This window comes from Cibotium barometz, chromosome 31 (assembly GCF_041138505.1).
Source record: "Cibotium barometz isolate CiBa-2024 chromosome 31, ASM4113850v1, whole genome shotgun sequence".
Taxonomy (NCBI): domain Eukaryota; kingdom Viridiplantae; phylum Streptophyta; class Polypodiopsida; order Cyatheales; family Cibotiaceae; genus Cibotium; species Cibotium barometz.
Genome location: NC_141076.1, coordinates 49,798,360 through 49,819,610, shown reverse-complemented (window position 1 = coordinate 49,819,610; position 21,251 = coordinate 49,798,360). Strand labels below are relative to the sequence as shown.

The 21,251-nt window shown below is 39.1% G+C and overlaps 1 pseudogene; it reads right to left on the bottom strand.

Moving 5' to 3' along the window:
• Positions 1 to 2,158: 2,158 nt before the first annotated feature.
• On the bottom strand, positions 2,159 to 21,092 carry LOC147620983 (uncharacterized; annotated as a pseudogene).
• Positions 21,093 to 21,251: the final 159 nt, after the last annotated feature.

Below are 21,251 nucleotides of genomic sequence, written 5' to 3'. Positions count from 1 at the left end.
GCAAAAGTTGTATGCTTAATGATGGTATTGTGCATTGTCACATGCCATGCATTTCCCTTTTGTAGCCACTATCTTTAACAAGTTTTTGTTATGGCTTTCCTATTCTTGCAAAGTGTCTATATTCATTGTTGCAACTTTTTGTTATGGCTTTCCTATTCTTGCAAGTTTCTATATTCATTTTTTTTAATGAACGTTATTTTATTTCTCCAACTGCCACATGCCATGGATTTTCCTTTCGTAGCCATCATCAATGGAAATGAACAACGTCTTGTGATGTTTGTTCCTATTCTTGCAATATTTGACATGCATGTGCATAAAAGAATAATATGTTACAGCAGGTAATAAAAAATTGAGTAGCTACCAGAGGCTACAAGGAAAAAAAAGATGGATCCGCATTGTTGAATATGGTACAAGGAGCCAACCACAAAGTGATGCTACTTTCATGGATGTTTCTAGTGATGAAGGTAGTAAAGAAACATCACAGGTTCCAAAGAATGTCACTGTGGTAGATGCCAATGCTTGTGTTCAGGAGAATGTCACTGTGGAGGAGGATGTTAAGATGGACACATTTTATTTTTGCCGTAGTGGTGCCAATGCCAGTGTTGAGGACAATGCCACTGTGGAGGAGGCTGTTAATATAGACACAGCTATGGATGTCACTGTAGAAAATGCCAGTGTTTAGGAGAATGTCAATGTCAGTGTAAAGGAGGATAATAGCCATCGTGGTGCCAATGCTAAGGTTGAGGACAATGTCACTGTGGAACAAGACAATGCCAGTGTGGAGGAGGCTGTTAACATGGACACAGAACATGACAATGTGAGTTTAAGAAATGACACTTTGGAACAAGACAATGCGAGTGTGGACGAGGATGTTAACATGGACACAGAACAGGACAATGGTCTTGCAGCAATCCCATGTCAGGTTATATGTACACCCCCCCAAAGGAGGATAGAAAGCCTCAATTTCAATATGTTGTAAGGCTGATGCTCTTAGATTCCTCTCTGCAGTTGCGGTACACTACTTTCATGTTGCCTTATGAACTAGTATGGTCAAGGACAACCTATATGCAGTGTTGAAGGCATGTTTTCCTGAACTACAAAGATCCTTTTTGTGGATATTTTGCCACAAGAGAGATGCTAGGCTACACCATTCACCTTCAAAGATGTCACGGGTATCCCCATCTCTGATTCCACAGACAAGACAATATTTTTAAAGGTGATTATTAAGGATGACTTCTTGTTATGGTACCCATGGTTTTTTGCCCAAGACACTTTGTTAATCGATGACACACGGTACAAAAGCATGAAGAACCCTTGGGAATGTTGTATATGTCCACCCTCATTTGAACTGGAGGATGAATCTCAAGAGCCAAAATTCTTGACGAGGACCTTGTTTCCATGGATGTTCAAGTGGAGGTGTGCTAAGGATCCCCGGCGTTATGCACGGGATAACATGATGTATAATCCTAAGGATAAGGTATCTGCTACTGTCATCGAATACTATGTATACACCCCCATTATCCTATTTGTATACACCCCCATTATCCTTTTTGTATACGCCCTCATTTTTGTAACAGCCATTAACTTGAATATAATACAACTAGGTGGCGAAGTTATTATACGATTTATGGCTCAACTAGAATTGGATCTTGTTTTGTCTATGCTATTTTTTCTTACTCAATCCTTGGTTCTGTGTCTTGTGCACTTGTTGTATAGTACATGTGCTATATAGCACAACCAGAAAGTGAACTTAGAGTGAGAGGGACATTGTGTTGTGCTGTATAGTATAGGAATTATGCTATATAGCACAACTAGACATGGTGAACTTAGGGTGAGAGGGGCATTGTGTTGTGCTGTATAGTACAGGAATTGTGCTATATAGCACAACTAGACATAGTGAACTTAACGTGAGAGGGGCAATGTGTTGTGCTGTATAGTATAAGAATTGTTCTATATAGCATAACCAGACTTTGCAAAGGTTTTGCTACTAATGACAACCTCCACAAATCAGATTTAAGAAATGACCTCCTGCATACAAATCAGGTTTAAGAAATGAGAACCTGCATACATATTTGATTGCACATGAGACTCTCTCAACAATGTGTTTGCAAGGTTTCAAAGAAAGGTTATTATATAAAAAGGATACATAGCAAAGCTTTCAAGCAGTATCATACGGCATGGCATTGTAAATGGACTCGTGAAGTTGAGGGGATAAATAATACATCTTAGAGGTAGCATCCACAAGGGACATGTCAAACTTGATTGACCTAACTAGGTGAGAATATGTGTGGCTCACACCCTTGTCATCGAGCAGTTTGTAGTGATTGGGATTCTCCATTTGCTGCTTATAATAAAGACTTGTGACAACATATGTGCCTCTAGCGCACTTGTTTTTCCAAGTGTCCTTAAGAACCTTCTCTGTCTTCCACCTTGCTTTTACACATTTCAACACATAGAAATCTACTCCTTCTACATTATTAGCCTCTACGTTGTCTGCATAGTTGTCTCTCTCGAAAGAAGTTGGCAAGCATATCTAATGATCCCTCAAACATGGGTCTCTCATCTTCAAACTCGGCCACCCTATCTAGTATATTGATTGGTTCTTGCATATCTTCCATGTCCAACCCTTCTGTTATAGGCTTGAGAACAATATGTGACCATTCCTGGACATACGATTTGTTAGAGCATGATCTCCAATGACCAGCTATACATGCATTGCAGAAACAGGCCAAATTTCTTGTTTTCAACTATGTCGGGTCTAGTTTGCAAAACCCGCACACAGAATGTAGGGATTGTGTCCCCTTGAGTGTTGCACATTCCCATGCATTAGACCTGTCCACATCATTTGCACTTACTAGCCAAAACTTTTAGTGAATCTGATGACCATTTCTAGTACTACAAGCATACGAGCTACTTGCACCATGAGACATAGTTTTCGTTAAGAAAGCTACAACGTCAGCAGCATTTTGAAGAACTACACCATCAAACTTGAGTTGTTCATGCGTTAATGTCCTCTTCACTACTGCACCAGCACCATCATGTTCTCCCTTGCCATGGCTTGAAGAAAAAAAATATTCCAAGTCATCTCCACACCTGTCAGTTTATAAAAGAGACCAACAAAATAGAATGGTTGAGCAGCTTTAAATTGGAAGCAGTGTTGCACAAAGAGAGTATCATGTTTCTTATCATCAGAGATATAGAAATGCATCTCCTTGATTATTCTTTGGTCGTTGCTTGTACTACACCTATATGTAATGTGAACAAGGATTGTGCATTGATTTGAGTGCCAATGCATGGACTGTATTTCATTTTGCTATTTGAATGAGTAGTTCTCAGTAAAATCTATTACAAACACTATGACATCTATAGGAAAATTCTTGAGACACTCCCTGTACTGATCAACTTTCCATATGTACCTAAAGTTATGCTTAATGAACTTTGATGTGTGGTGTTTCAGCATCACTAATAACTCTTTGATAACAACTTGTTTGATGGACAACACTTTTCATTGTCTGGTTACATCATGTCTATTTTGAACTTGAATATCCTCAAAGACCTGAACAGTGGTTGTCTTCGTTGTCTCCTTTTCTTCATGTGGACACAAGCGTAGCTTTTTAACACCGCATTTATTGCATTGCCCCATGATACATCTGAACCGATGGTATGTGGAATCCTCCTTCTTTTTGCATAGACAAGATTCCCACAGTTCTGTAATTCCAGACATGACGTGCTCATGTGCAACACATTTTCCCTTGGCTTCCATTGATTTGCAAACAATACAATGACATTTGCACAAGCTTTCATGAAAGCCAAAAGCATCTCAGCACATCCAATTGAAGGCATCTTTTAGGTATAACATTTGTATGTGGTACACACAGCAACATATGTTCCAGTCCTTTAGCTTGCTCACAAAGAAAGGTTTGAGCTTCTCGAATGAACGTTGGCCAGTTTGCAGATGAGGATAAGCAGACTTGAACTTCAAAAAATACTCCGTCTGCAACAAGGAACATAGACCATGAAGAATTTGCAAATGAGGATAAGTAGATACACAATGCTATGTATTCACAAAACAGGTTAGCTATATAGTACATGGTTATGCATTAGTAATGTGCTATATAGCTCGTACTGATTGCTATGTAGTACATGTGAGCTATATAGCACATGCACAGTGCTATTTGTGAATCTTAGACTTATGCATAATTGTACAAGTGCTATATAATTAGTTCAGTGCTATATAACTGGTTGCGTGTTTTGTAGAGAGTGCTATATAGTACATGGTTACGCAATAGAACCCCAGGCTTTAATGATGTGTGCTATATTAGGGGTCATTGAACATGTGCTATGTAACTGGTTAACTGTGCTATATAGCTCATAGAGTGACTGTTATGTACTACATGGTTATGCAAAATAGCCCTGGGGTTAGTAGTCAATGTGCTATACCAAGGTGTTGTGAGATATTAGTCAATGTGCTCTATGAGTAATTCTTTTAGCTATATAGCCCGTGCATAGTGCTATTTGTGAATCTTAGACTTATACATCATTGTACAAATGCTATATAACGGGTTCAATGCTATATAACTAGTACATGGCTATGCAATAGAACCCTAGGATTTAATGACGTGTGCTATATTAGGGATGGTCATTCAACATGTGCTATGTAATTGGTTAACTATGCTATATAGCTTGTAGAGAGTGCTATTTACTACATGATCATGCTATATTAAGGATTGTCATTCAAACATGTGCTATGTAATTGGTTAACTATGCTATATAGCTCGTAGAGAGTGTTATTTACTACATGATCATGCTATATTAGGGATGGTCATTCAACATGTGCTATGTGATTGTCAACTATGCTATATAGCTCGTAGAGACTGCTATTTACTACATAATCATGCAAAATAGCCCTGTGCATTAGTCAATGTGCTATACAAGGGTGTTGTGAGCTATATAGCATTCTTCAATGAGTAATCCATGACCTCTACAAACTACTCTCTTATCATCAGTGGATTCATCCAACAAGTGTACCGGATGTTTGATTGATTGCTTGTAGCCAGTTTTGAAGCCGACAAACATCTTTCTTGTTTGGATACACCCTTGTATGATCCGTCCAAAATTTTGGTACTATTTTCTTGATCTCTTCAGCCAGCAGCCTAGAATGGGAACTCTTTCTTTTACATGTTCCAGTGGCAATGGAGAAGCCAGAGCATCACTGCTAGCTCTACTTACTGCAGCATAAAGTTTTCTTGGGTGAATGTTAAGAAGCTTTGCAGCTTGAACAAGGCTAAGTTCTTTGTCAACATATCTGAAAAACGTGATTTAATCCATGAACAAGCATTGTTAGAGTGTTGCGCTTCAAAAATAACTCATCCGAGGATAGTGGAGTCTTCAACACCTGTAATGAGCTACTGATTGCAGAGACCAAAAGAGAGAGACTTTTTGATTTGTCCTCTCTATATGGTAGAATCTGTTCATTACTGATGAGGACTTGCTTAACGATATCTGCATTGTCATTTTTCTCATAAGGTTTTAGTTCTGTCAAAATGTGCTCAACTAGGTGCTCTGCACTTTTTGGTTTCCTTAATTTAATGTCTTTCTCATTGTCTGTGACCTGTGATTGGTTCTGTAGTAACAGATGCCTTTTTCGATACTCCCTCTTTGTAAAAGCTTCATACTTTCTAACTGCATCCTATTCATCTTCAATGAGAAGCTGATTTCTTCTTGAAGAATGGGAACATTCTTGAAATGAAATGAAATGTGCTTGTGAAGAGTTGCTTGCAACCATCAAATGCGCAACAGAACATCCCTCCTGATTTGAAGGCTCTATACTATCTTCTCTGCCTTCCATTAAACAAAACGAAGGATAGATATGGAAATAGCCTCAAGAAGATATGGAAATACCCTGTTAATTTGTGTGTGTGTGTGTGTGTGTGTGTGTGTGTGTGTGTGAGAGAGAGAGAGAGAGAGAGAGAGAGAGAGAGAGATGGACAAAGGTTCTCTATATGGCTCTCTGTGTGTGATGACGAGGAGATGGGCAGAGAGAGATAAGTACATAGAGGGAGGGGGAAGCAACAAAGGCTTTTGAAGAAAGAGGAAACCCACGTAGCAACCCCACTATGTGGGAGATTCAAATCCGAGATGGGCAGAGAGAGATAGGTACAGAGAGGGAGGGGGAAGCAACAAAAGAGAGGAAGCGGGAAGCAACAAAAGCTTTTGAAGAAAGAGAAAACCCACGTAGCAACTCCCACTACATGGGAGTTTCAAATCCATTATACATATATTATAATTTAATTCTTTTTTGTGACTTTTGAAACATAAATGAACCCTTTAAATTTAGCGCAATAGCTAGTGTCCATGAACACAACTATATGAGCCACCATACCATGCATTCACCCACCTATCTTAATATCTAAATATGCTTAAATTCAACCATTGGATCAACTTTTTACACAAAGAAAATTTACTTTCTTAGACAATTCGTGGAAGAATTTCATCAAATTATATTGAGTATAAAAGTAATGTCAATTTTATCACCTATCAGTTTGTTGATAACACGCTATGTACAACATGCATTGTAGAAATGTGTATTGGTAAAAAAACTTATCCGTGCTCAAGGGAAAGTATGATCTAGAGAGATGCTTAAACAAAGCAAAAAAGGAAAGAAAAGTAAAATTTGTCGACGTGTGGAAATGCTTAATTTGCATGATATAGAAATTGTTGTATATGGATTTGAGTTAAAAAGCTTCTTAACACTTGCACCAGAAAATAATTGATATTTTTAAGCAAAAGATCCAATGACTCTCCTAGTTGATTGGAAGAGTTTCTTCTCTTTTGTATATCTTTTTTTAATTGGACGTTTTTGGGTTTAGAGTAAAATGTAAGTAATGTTTTATGCATTTTTTTTTCACAAAAGTAGTGTTTTTTTTTTAAGTTTGACATGAAAGTGTGTCTTTTGTCTCCATAAATTTGAAGAAAAAAAGGGTATATTTTTGGGTTTTTTTCCAAAAATGGAGTTGAGTTGTCGTTTGCATAATTTTGTTGTCATTTTCCATGACTCACTGTTTCCATAGATGGGGGATAAAGGACTGTAAATTAAAAGTGGTGTAAATTATAAGAGTGCATGGATGGAGGATTTTTGGATTACTCCTTGAACACACATGCTATATCGGGTTTATACATATTGACTACCTTAAGGATTGTATGTGCTTTGTGTATTTTTTCTACATGGAGCATAAGACAACTTAGAACTCCCTATAGGGGGGAAAAAAGAAAAAGAAAATCATAGTGAGAGGATTGTGTATCCTCTGTGTATTTTTCTTCGTGGAGCATAAGACAACTTAGAACTCCCTCTAGGGAAGAAAGAAGAAGAAGATAATATTCGTGAGATGAGAGCTTGAAAAACATGAATGCCTATGTAGAAAGAGGAGGAAGCAAATCAACTAAAGACATAGAAAGAAGAGGAAGAAAATCACTTGATAACCTTGCCTTACGCTTGACACCTTTTTGATTTCGCAATCTCATGGAACCTTCCAAAGGATTTAGTAAACAAGGGTTAAATTCCTCCTTTCCCTTGGATGCTTTGCATCTTGACAAATGTATTAGAGGAGACTTTCCATCTTGATGAGTGCATTACAGGAGACTTGCGTGAGAGATTAATGGACTTCACCTGCAATGCATACCTTGTAGGTGAAGAATGAGATGCTGCTCTAGTAAGAGGATTAGGACAATCAGCATGGCCACTTCCAAAGCCCATCTTTATTTGAGCCATGAGAACATAACTCAAAAGAAAAAAAGCCAAGGAGCCCCATCCAAGAGGGTTCACTATGTAGAAACCATCACATGTGTTTTAAGGAGTAATTGCCATACGTACTAATTCTTACAAGTAGGATACCCTTATGTACTCTTTATGTAAGTAGGATACACCCCTTATGTACTCTTTATGTAAGTAAATGTTTTGTAAATAATGTTTTGTAAATATACAAGACAATAAAACCCCTTGTTTGAAGTTACATACTATCTTACATACTCTTGAGTGATCTCAAGGCCGTAAAATTTGAAAAGGCCAAAATTTCATACCGAGAGCGTATGACTAAAGATTTTTCTAGAGGAGGAAGCATTGCATAATGGTAAAGATAGCATGTAGAAATCCATCTCACTCTAAGAAATGTGTACTAGAGAAGCTAGAAAGGGAGGACATGAATTCTAGATATAGCAATCAATTCAAGTGCATGCAAGTTGGACCCAAGCTAACAAACCTACAATGCAAGTTGAACACAAAAACATAAAAATGGCAATGATCTTTATGTGCATGAGTATATCCACAAGATGTGTACACACCATAGCATGCTTGCATTGCCAAAGTCACCTGAGAAGTCCCACCATGTAGATGACTTTGCTTCATGGATTTTGGAGGTGTGTGATTGAATTTATCCAGAGTCTTTTTTTCCAAGGGAAATCAAGGGGTTTCAAGGATCCCTTTCCCAAAATATTTGTGGCTTCTCCTTTTTTCCTTGTCTTGACCTACTATAGCCCTGGAAAATTTCATCTACCTTCCTTTCCTTTTGGTGCATTTTCCATATTTGAAAAAAATCATCTGATTATACCAACTACAAGAGCATGGAGTATGGTGATTTTCTTGGTAATTGGTTTTGTAGCTAATGGGTGGGATGTCAGATTTTAAATGGCAAAAGATCAATTATCCTAAAACCTCAGGTTCCACTAAGGCCTTAGGCGAGACACAGCTCTTAGACATGATTTTGAATGTCTTCTAAGCCTTTCCTTGCATGATTTATTTTAAGGACCCCTTTCATGAACTTTTACCTTGAATTATTTATTTTATGTCAAACCAGGAGGTTTAAAGGACTCCTTTCATGAAATCTTTGTGGCTTCTCCTTTACTTACCTGCCTTGACCTACTACAATACCGATGGATTTTCGAAATCAACCTTGGAAAATTTTGGATACCTTCCCTTTCCTCTCGGTGTATTGTCTATTTAAAAATAAAAAATGAAAACTTTAACTAAAGAGCATGGAGCATGGTGATTTTCTTGGAAATTGGTTTTGTTTCTATTAGGTGGGATGTCAAAAATGGTCAATTATTGTGAAACCTAAGGAGTCACTCAAGTTTAGGTGAGACACACTCATAAATGATTTCCAATGTCTCCTAAGCCTTACAATTGAGAACTTTTGTGAACTTTTGCCTTGCATTGTTTATTTTATATGAAATCAGGGGTTTCAAGGTCCCCTTTAATGAAATCGTTGTGGTTTCTCCTTTCTGTCCTTGTCTTTACCTGCTCCACAACACTGACATGGATATCCTAAAAATCAACCCCCTCTCCAGAATGTTTGCAAAAACCTTGCGGTGTCCAAAACGTCCCCAAATCACACCGCGGACTCTGAAAACATTGTATACATTGTATACAAAACATTATAGTATATACCTTCTTCTCCTAAGATGGTATCTCAATCGGAGACAGAAAAATAGGGTTGTGAGGAGGGGCAAACTACTAGATCATGTCAAGGAAGCTAGCTCTGATACCAATTGTTAGAATTAGGGTTAGGGTTGCAACAATGCACACACACAAGATAGAGAAGCTTGAGAACACACAAACTCACTAGATTAGAATGAACAAATGTGTGCTAGATACAAAAGATAAGTACACACCCCAAAATGAGTAGATAAGAGGGTGTATATATGCACGGGGAAAAAACCTCCTAGAGTGAGGGAAAAAGTACCTCGGCGGTTATAAGTGTATTCACACACAACACTACCAGATAATGCTACACATATACATAAGCTTTATGTATATATCCTATGCATAAAGCCTATGCAAGCATTCATAAAGATATGCATAAAGCTTTATGCATGGAGCCTATGCATAGGGTTTATGCACGCTTATGCATAAAGCCTGTACAAGCCTATGCATAGAGCTTTATGCAAGCTTATCTAAGATTCATGCAAGCTTTATGCATAGAGCCTATGGATAAGCTTTATGTCAGCTTTATACATAAGCCCTATGCACGCTTCATGCATAAAGCGTTATGCATAAAGCTTGCATAAGCTTTATGTATGAATCCTAAGCATAAGCTTTATGCATAGAGCCTATGCATAAGCTTTATGCATGCTTATGCAAGCTTTGTGTATGAAGCTTACATAAGCTTTACGCATAAATCCTATGCATAGAGCCTATGCACAAGCTTTATGCACTAAGCCAAACCTAAACCCGGCACCCAAGAGTGCAATAAATGTAGATCTTGCATTATCAATTACAGAAAAAGAGGGCTTACCTCTTTATTGTCAAGCCGAAGGAGAGGATTAGTGCAAGACCTACAAAACATAAAATTAAACAAAGTTATTATGCATAAAGCTTATGCACACTTTATGAAAGCTTCATGCATAAAGCTCTATGCATGCAGAGAGAGATTTATGCATGCATTAAGAGCTTTATGCATGCATTGAGAACTCTATGTATGCATTGAGAGAATTGAGAGCTCTATGCATGCATTGAGAGCATTCAGAGCTCTATGCATGAATTGAGATCTCTCAATGCATGCGTAGAGCTAACCCTAAAAGCATACAACCTAAAAAATACAAAACCTTAAAAGAACTAAAGCCCTAAAAGCATAAGAGAAAGAAGTAATCTCTTACCTCAAGAATGTTATAAGTGTTGACTTGAATAAGCCTACACAATATCAACAAAACACAAAAAAAAAAAAGTTAAAACGTATACTACATTTTAACATATGAGAAAGCAAGAGGAGAAGGGGAAGATGATAAAAAAAGGCAAGTCTCTTTAACCCTAACCCTAATACATGAATTGAGAAAGCTTGTGGTTTATGAAACTCTAACCCTTGTTTCTAAATAGAAAGACTAATAGAGAGCTTTGATGGAGAACTCTCCATCAAAGCTTTATAAATATTGGCACTTCTATGTAGAATCTAGGGTTAGGGCAAGGTAAAGAGAGAGGAGAAAGAGAAAGGAAGGAAGAGAAATGATCACCTGAAAGCATGGATTAAGCTTTCAACAAACACCTGAGAGTAAAGGAAAAGGGGATGAAGCTTTCCATGCAAGCTTGAGAGCATAGGAGAGGGAGAGAATTGATGGAATGAAGAGGTGGAAGGGATAAAACTGAAATGGATGGGAGGAAGAGCTATAATCAATCAACTATCGTCCAAGCCCTGTGCTTCTTTGAGGGTAGGTAAAAACACAATGACAAAGATTTATGTGGGAGTACTTTTTTTACAGGCTGCTGATGAGCATTGAAATTTTGCTGCTGATTTCAATGCTAAGCAATGAAATTTTGCTGCTAATTTCAATGCTAAGCAATGAAATTTCACTGCTTATAAATGCTGCTACATAGCAGTTTTGGATAGCATATGTCTTTTTATGCTAATATACATTCACTTGTGGTCTAATTGTAGATGTTTGCAGTGATCAAGGGCTCAATTTTGGTTTCAAAGCATGGTTGAGAGACACGATACGATGTATGTGTGATTGATGCAAAGGGTTAATATATACGATAATTTCATATACAATTGATCATGTTTGTACATATGGGCTTCATAAGAGGTAGTGTCATGAGTGACTAAGTGTGGATGATAACATGGACGAGAACCATAGGAGAGTGTTACACAATATGCCACACCATTCCATGACATTGGGTAGATTGCAAAATGTGGCAAGGCTTCATAGGGAAAGCATGGTTGATAATCCTCTTCTCCATCCAATAAATAAGATGCCTCTACCATTTCTACATGAGGAGAAAGAGGATCTCATCATGGAAGATATGGTGAATGATTTATTTGAACGGGAGGTCATAGATGATGGAGAGCAAGCTCCAATGTCACAAGAGGAGAAAACCTTACATAGAGAGGTAAGCACCCCTTTTTTTGTATGAGGTGTTGAGATGCCAAGCTCAATATGAGCTGGCACTCACAAGGCACCTGCATGATTGTTTGACATTTACATCACTGATGGGTGGGTTTCGTATCTGGCACAGACATATCTTTGCCAAAGATTCTACAATTGGATTGCACCGGCTAGTCCACACCTACCCACTCCTCTTAGCGTGTTCACATTATGGACCACTTGTATATTCTCTATTATGTGTGTTAGTCACTTTATCTTCTTTGTAGACCTCTTTTGTTGTGTGAAGAAGAAGAAGAATTTTCAGCCTCTCACCTTGTGTGTTCTCTTCTAGGGTTTGTGTGAGTGTGTGTGTGCTTGCAAGAGCTCAAGCTCTCTTCTCCCCTACATCTTTTTATAGTATCAGAGCTAGGTTCATGCTAAGGGCTAAGCGGCAAGCAAGAGAAGCACAAGAAGCCGTACGAGGGTAAGAGCTTCATCTACTCTTTCCCATTTGTGTTGGCTACTACACCCTTGTCAATAAAGAGAATGTGGGGGAGAGGGAGAGCTTCAAACCCTAGCAAGAAAATACACACATAAGAGAGAGATGGATAGCTGAATTTTCTTCTATCTTCTTCTTCTCTACTCAACCAATATAACATAAAGATAAGAGTACACACTATATGGGTTAGTACTCAACTACTACAACATAAAAGGGTCGGAGGTCCATAATGTGAACCCGACTAAATGAGCTAGCGCTATAACTATGCCAGTCTCTAGTAATCCAAAATGACTGTCACATAGCCTGTCATCCCACTAGCCTCATATCACCTATAATCTTACCAACCATGTCAGTGGGGTAGATACGGAAGCTATCACCCAGGCAGGTCATCAATGTTTGCCATAGCACGAGTTGAGCTTGATAACTCAACACCCCCCCTCGAGCTCAACTCCACACACTCTGCACTCCACGTAAGCTCCTAAACCTATGGAGCTTCTCTGTGCCCAATGCCTTCGTGAAGATGTCAGCCACCTGATCCTCTGTGTTGACATATACCAGATCTACATCTCCTGCTAGAACTTTCTCTCCCACAAAGTGATAATGCACCTCAATGTGCTTCATTCTAGCATGATATACTGGGTTATTGGCCAACTATATGCTGCTCATGTTGTCACAATATATGACAACTACCCTATCCACGGGCTCTCCCATGTCACCAAGTAGCTTCTGAAACCAAGCTACCTCACAAGCTACCATAGCAGCACCCCTGTACTCTACCTCTGTACTCAACAAGGCAACTATTGGCTACTTCTTACTGCTCCAACTCACAGCAGCACTCCCAAATGAGAATATAAAATCACTCGTAGATCTCCTGTCTACAATACTACCAGCCCAATCAGCATTTGTGTACCCATGCAACTGTATCTCTGTACCAGCCTCATAGAAAAGTCCATAATCAATTGTGGACTTTATGTACCTAAGGATCCATCTAGCCACATCCAAGTGTGGCTTCCTAGGGGCTTGCATAAATTGGCTCACAAGTCTAGAAGCATAGCTGGCCTAGAAGCATAGCTGGCCTTGTAATGGTCATGTAGATCAAACTACCCACTATGCACGTATGTAGTGGGGTCCTCCAAAAGCTCACATGTATTTGCGAAAAGCTTTGTGTTCTGCTCCAATGGCACTGAAATAGACTTATAGCCTGTCATACCATACTTGGACAACATGTCCAAGCCATACTACCTCTACAATAGAAAAAATCCATGAGGTGATCTCACCATCTCTATGCCCAAGAAACATCGCAGCTCACCCAAATCCTTCATCTCAAACTTCTACTTCAAAAGCATCCTGACATCATGTATGTCTGCATCACTACTATCACCAATGATAAAATCAATTCATCCACATAGATGACTAATAGCATGATCCCTCTATCTGTTCAAAGCAAGTGGGCTCAACCACCTGTATTGCTTTTAGCATATGTAAGCATAATCAAGGGATATATATCCATCATATCTCAACTTGTCAATAGGATATCCATCATATCTCAACCTGGCAATAGGATATCCATCATATCTAACCCTCGTAGACCTGCGTACACCTGGATCACTACTAGGTGTCCTCAAAACAACCATGGTTCTCCTTACACTAAGAGTAACCACAGATAGAATGCCAAGCTCCTCATCAAGGCTTTGAACATGCTTTTCATGTGGGAAAGCATGTTTGGCTTGCTTACCAAGTTGGCATGCTTCACATACCTTATGCATACCGTTAACCTTAAACTTTGGCAAATCTACAATAATATTTTGGGCCTGCATAAACTTCAGTCGCTATACATTCACATGACCAATGTGCTTGTGCTATATGTCAATATTTGCAATGATACTTGTTTCATGTGCAAAAATGGCTGCCTTTATCTCGGGCATGTTCACATCCAAAGTAAACATCCTGCTATTTCTGTTACCCTTTGCAACCAAGCGACACTTATTTTTGAAGTATTCCACAAAACATCCTTAGGATTAAACCTCACTTGTAGGCCCTGTTGTGTCCAACAGAAACCAGGTTCTTCGTAATATTCGAAACATGAAGTACATCAGCCAAGTACTTCATTTTGCCATCCTGCATAGACAATGGCACTTTACCAACATGCGCAATATCATCACACCTATTTCTAAATAACCTGGTTTTTCCATTTTTTGCATATCTCTAAACCACTCAGCATGACTGGTCATGTGGTTAGAGGCGCCAGAATCTACATACCATAATCTTGAGATCCTAACACATCCCCTGTTATGAAACTAAGCATGTGCTACATCACAAACAGCTGCTCACTTCTGTCATCACCTCTATGTTTTCTAGATGATGCATAGTTGCCTTGCTGCTACTTCCCACTTTTAATGTCATTTTGCTTTTTGTAGTAGCCCTTTGCCATGTGTCCTAGTTTGCCACAATAATAGCACTCTATGCTATTTGCATTTTGATTTCTTTGCCAACCACCTCGGCCTCTTTGGCTCCCCCTGCCTCTACACTGGCCTCTTCCACCTGTATATTATTCTGTTGTGAATCATTGGAATGTTGTTAACTAGAATTCTGATTTCCTTGTCAACACCACCTTAGCCTCGACCACGGCCTCTACCTCTACCTCTACCTTAGAGTAGAAGGCCTGTTCTGATGTGTTCTTGGTTTGTGAAGAAGAATCCTCACTTAAAGCCTTTTCTCCTATGATCAGCATAGATATCAAGTTCTACAAGTTGGGAATATCCTCCCTAACTGCAATGGACGTCTTGAATGGCTTGTACTCTTTGCCAAGCCCATTCTGATAGACACTCACCAAATCATCATCCTCCACTGATACATTGATAGACCTAAGGGATTCAACAATGCCCTTGATCTTTAAGGCATATTCATTGATGGACATGCTTTTATTTTCCACAGTATGCAACTCTTGCTTTAACTGCAACCTCCTTGCCTTTGTGTTAGTCTAGAACATCTGAACCAAATTCTGCCATGCAAATACTGGAGTGGGTGCATCCTATATGTGTCCTATCATAGTGTCTGTGACACTAATTGAAAGCCAGTACATGACTTTTCTTGCACCCTGATTCCAATCCTTGAATGCCTTTATATGTGCAGGAGTGGCATTCTCCTCAGATAACTCTAGAGGCTCCTCATTGTCTCCTTCTACATAATCCTAAAATCCTTTATCCATTAGGAAGTTGGTCATTCTAAACTTCCAGGTATGGAAGTTATTCTTATCCAACTTCTCACTAAAAATCTGAGTAATTCCGTCAGACATGTTTTCCTACAGTAATCAAATAACCTACAAATAGACAACTTCTGTATGCAACCTGTAATAGCATCAACCTTCATAGGTATAACCACTGACTTAGACTCAGGCATTCCAAATATTTTCATTATTTCTTCTGTATAGCTACTAGAGCATTAAGGGTGGTGATTTCCTTGGAAATTGGATTTGTAGCTATTAGGCTGGACATGAAACTATAAATGGTAAATTATCTCAAAACATTAGTTTTAAATGATTTAAGGTCAATTATCCCTAAACTTCAGGTGCCACTCAAGCTTTAGATGAGACAGGGCTCGTACATGATTTCGAATGTCTCCTAAGCCTTACAATTTTCCTTGCAATGTTTTTTAAATGCAAAATCATGGGGTCTCAAAGGACTTCTTTCACAAAATCTTTGTGGCTTCTCCTTTTTTCATTGCCTTGAGTGTTAAAGTGCCAATTTCATAGTTCAAGCCCTCGCAAATTTCTAGTAACTTCCCTTTCCTCTCCGTGCATTTTCTACCAAAACAAACTCATCCGATTAACAACTACAAGAGCATGGAGCATGCTGATTTTCTTGGAAATTGATTTTGCACCTATTAGGTGGGAGGTCAAATTTTCAATGGTCAATTATCACAAAAATTGGTGAATTTTAAATAGCAAAATATCATGGGGTTTTAAGAACCCCTTTCCTCTCAGTGTATTGTCTACAAAAAACATTAAAAATAATAAAAACCCCAACTAAAGAGCATGGAGCATGGTGATTTTCTTGGAAATTGGTTTTTCTTCTACTAGGTGGGACGTCAAAAAAAGGTCAATTATCTAAGAACCGAAGGTGACACTCAAGCCTTGGGTGAGACATGCTCGTATATTATTTTTAATGTTTCCTAAGCCTTACAAATTGAGAACTTTTACCTTGCATTATCTATTTTATACAAAATTAGGGGTTTCAAGGACCCCTTTCATGAAATCTTTGTGGCTTCTCCTTTCTGTCCTTGCTTGACCTACTACAATGCCGATGGATTTCCTAAATCCAGCCTTCGTAAATTTACTGTAACTTCCGTTTCCTCTTGGTGAATTTTCTACAAAAGAAAACCTATCTGATTACGAACTTCAAGAGCATGGAGCATGGTAATTTTCTTGGAAATTGGTTTTATAGCTATTAAGCGGGACATCATTTAATTTTAAATGATCAATTATCTCAAAGGGTTAATTTTAAATGGCAAAAAGTCAATTATCTCAAAGGGTTAATTTTAAATGGCAAAAAGTCAATTATCTCAAAACCTCAGGTGCCCCTCAAGACTTAGGTGAGACGCGACTTGTACATGATTTTGAATGTCTCTTAAGCCTTACATTTGAGAACTTTTTCTTGCATTTTTTATATTATGCGAAATTAGGGGTTTCAAGGACCCCTTTCATGAAATCTTTGTGGATCATCGTTCATATCCTTGTCACCACATGATGTGCTACTATGTCGATGGATTTCCTAAATCAAGCCCTGTAAAATTTTTTGTACCCTTTCCTCTTGGTGCATTTGCTACAAAACAAAACCCATTCGCTACAAGAGCATGGAGCATGGTGATTTCCTTGGAAATTGGTTTTGTAGCTACTAGGTTGCAAATGGTCAATTATCTCAAACGATCAATTTTAAATGGTCAATCATCTTGAAACGTCAATTTTAAATGATTTAAGGTCAATTATCCCAAAACCTTAGGTGCTACTCAAGCCTTAGATGAGATGCGGTCTGTACATGATTTCGAATGTCTCCTAAGCCTTACAATTCACCTGCATTTTTTTTAAATGCAAAATGGGAGGGTTTCAAGGACTCCTTTCACAAAATCTTTGTGGCTTCTCCTTTTTTCCTTGCCTTGAGTGTTTACGCACCGATGGGTTTCCAAGATCAAGCCCTCGCAAATTTCTTGTAACTTCCCTTTCCTCTCCATGGATTTTCTAATAAAAAAACTCATCCGGTACCAACTACAAGAGCATGGAGCATGGAGCATGGAGCATGGAGCATGGTGATTTTCTTGGAAAGTGATTCTATAGCTATCAGGTGGGAGGTAAAGTTTTAAGTGGTCAATTATCATGAAAATTGGTAAATTTAAATAGCAAAAGATAAGGGGGTTTCAAGGACGCCTTTCATGAAATCTTTGTGGATTATCCTTCATATTCTTTCCACCACCTCATGTGCTACTATGCTGATGGATTTCCAAAATCAAGCCCTGGCAATTTTTTTGTACCTTCCCTTTCCTCTTGGTGCATTTTCTAGAAAACAAAACCCATTCGATTACTAGCTACAAGAGCATGAAAGATGGTGATTTCCTTGGAAATTAGTTTTGTAGCTATTACGTGGGACATCAAATTGTAAATGGTTAATTTTCTCGAAAGCTCAATTTTAAATGGTCAATTATCTTGAAACATCAATTTTAAATGATTTAAGGTCAATTATCCGAAAACCTCAGGTGCCAGTGAAGCCTTAGATGAGACATGGCTCGTGCATGATTTCGAATGTCTCCTAAGCCTTACTATTTGCCTCGGATTGTTTTTTAAACTCGAAATCAGGGGGTTTCAAGGACTCCTTTCACAAAATCTTTGTGGCTTCTCCATTTTTCCTTGCCTTGAGTGTTAGAGCGTCGATGGGTTTCCTAGATCAAGCCCTCATCAGGTGGGAGGTTGAAATTTTTAAATGGCCAATTATCACGAAAATCGGTCAATTTTCAATAGCAAAAGATTAATTATTTAGAAACCTCAAGTGCCACTCAAGCCTTAGGTGAGACATGGCTCGTACATGATTTCGAATGTCTCCTAAGTCTTACAATTGCTTTGCACTGTTTATTTTATGTGAAATCAAGGGGGTTGAAGGATCCCCTTTCATGAAATCTTTGTGGCTTCTCTTTTTTGTGTGTGCTGCCTTGACCTACCAATGTCAATGGATTTCCTAAATGAAGCCGTGATGAATTTCATGTAACTTCCCTTTCCTCTTGGTGCATTTTCTTTTAAAAAAAAACACATCCTGTTACCAACAACTAGATTTTATTTAGGTGGGACGTCAAATTTTAAATGGCAAAAGGTCAATTATCGTGAAACCTTATCATGTGAAGATTGATATGGAAAAAAAAAAGTACACGTTATGAATGATGTGGAAAGCATGAAAGTTAAGGAGGTTGGAAACTCACGAGCATCTAGCGGCCACGGCCACCTATATTCGACCAAAGCAGCTTTGCCGCTTACCTAACCTATTTGAGTCGTGGCGTTACTCCTCTCTTCTTCGCCTCGCTTGATCCCGGCAACTTTTTAATATGGATTAGCTGCGTTTGTAATGTTGTTGTAGGGGCTCCCAAACACTGATATTTATGTGGGTGTGGTGGGTTGCATGCACAGGCAGCATGCACGTCTCTGCCGTTTCGTTCACGTTGATAGGGGGGGGGGGGGGGGGGGGGGGGCCATCGCTGCTCCAAATGGGTGGGTGGATGGCTGGGTGGGTGGATGGCTGGGTCTTTGAGGGCGGCCGCCACAGCGATGGCTCTTGCGCAACAGGCAACTGCGAGGGGGGCGGCCTGCAGTGGGGCAGCGCGCCCATAACCATCTTTGAAATCACTCTCTCCGGCTACGCTGGACTAGACTTTTACGACGTCAGCCTTGTGGATGGTTAGAATCTACAGATGGCGGTCCTTCCAAGGCGAGAGGATTAGTGAGAATATGAATTGGGGTACAAGAGTAGCGAGAGAAATACAATCAGCCTGAGTTTTGTTAGTAGCAGATACACTAGGAAAGGGATTTAGTAGCTTATTGTAGATGAAAGAAAGCATGGGTAAGTAACATATGTGGAGGATCCTAGTGTTTCTGCTTGTCCTTCGTCAGAATTGGGTAGAGGTTGGATAGGCTTGTTAGTTTTCATAAATTCTTGGAGGTTGAAGATTTCTTCTTTGGGGATATTCAATATAATCTTTATCAAAATTATATGTAAACCACAATGGTGAGTATTGCCTCCATGTATTTATGGGTGCTTCTATATAGTTTTATAATATCATATAGATGATATAATGTTGATTAAGAGAGATTTAGATGTTGATGAGTATTATAAACTTCAATCCACCTTTGGCTGATAACCCATTGGTAGTTGGCCGGTATTAATGGTATGTCATCTAATATAAACAGGGCGAGTTTATCGACACTGTCATCAGGATGGCCAATTGTTGTAGCACCTAACACCAACTATGAAGATTGAGCACTATTGGGTGTAATAGGAAGAAGAAAATGTCGGCTATGTTAGTAAGTACTAAATCCTTGAGCTCTTGGATTTGTTGAGTGTACCCTTCTTCTTTAGCCTAGAACGTGGAGTGGGCTTCCCTTAACTATGTGTGTTGTACCTCTTTTTTCCTTGGTGTGGACCTCTTCCTTTTTTGGAGTTTTTTCTTTGCTTGATCAACTTGCGCTTTAAGCTCATTATTTTCTTTGGTTATTATGACTATGGTTTGGCTTAGTATAGCTAATTGTTCCCTTCTAGCGTTTGAAGTCTTGCTTCCTGTTCTTTGGCTACCTTTAAACCCTTAGTGATTACCTCCTTATATGTGGCATCAACAGCTAATTGATCTTGAAGAGTTTGCATCTGTTTTGTTTTGTCCCTGAGCTACTGCCACAATTCTTCGTGTCTTTCATAGTAGATGAGTTGTGAGAAGATGACAATGCCACACTCTTTGTTCCTTTGACCAAATCGAGGAGCTAGAAGAGTCCATGCCATCTGCTTCATGAAATTGGAGATGGAGCAATCAGACCTTTCATGGTTTCTTCGAGAAAGCGATTTGCATCCTTTGGTATACGTTAACGATCTAGGAAGGAGCCTGTGCTTGGAATGCTAAGAAGTCCAATCTCCTTCGCTTGCTTGGGCTGGGTCTTTCCTCTGTCCTCGTGTGTTTGTCTACTTCTTGTTCCTTTTGAGTAGCCTCCTCTGGATGTGTAGATGTGGTCTCTTCATGTTTGTTTCCCACATCTGTTTGTGGCAATGGTTGTACCCCTTGAGCTTGTGTGGCACCTATCTCATCTGAAGTGGAAAGATCCTATAATCTGAAGTGGAAAGATCCTATAGTAGTGATAGGTTTTTGAACACATTGGTGGCAAGGTTGGTAGGTGATGTTTGTAGTATGGAATCAGGAACTATAGATTCAGAGGGTAACATCCCCATTAAGCTCATGCTCTCCATTCCCAAATCTGTGGTTGTTACCCTTGCTGTTGGTTGGTGTTCCTTGAGAACCTACTGATACAAGGCAATGTCGTTGGCGAGCTCTTATTGGAGGTGCTGGTCTCTTCTTCCACCTGCTATAGGCTACCCCTCATCTTTTTAGGCTTCCTTGTCTTCTTACTTTCTTTTACCTCCTTGACAAAGCCCTGTATAAGCTCCTTTGTCTCTTTAAGGACAGCTTGTCCTTGTTGCAGCTCTTCTGGTATGTTTGTCGTTGGCTCCATTTCTCCTTTGGCTTGTGATATTTCTACTTCCCTGAGTGTCTTTGGGTATGGGGATGTTACCTACATGGCTTAGAACTTTCATGGAGGAGGTAAGGGTTACATACTTTGGAGTGGTCAGAGATCAAAGATAGTTCCCCGATTCCCTATAGATGTACCATG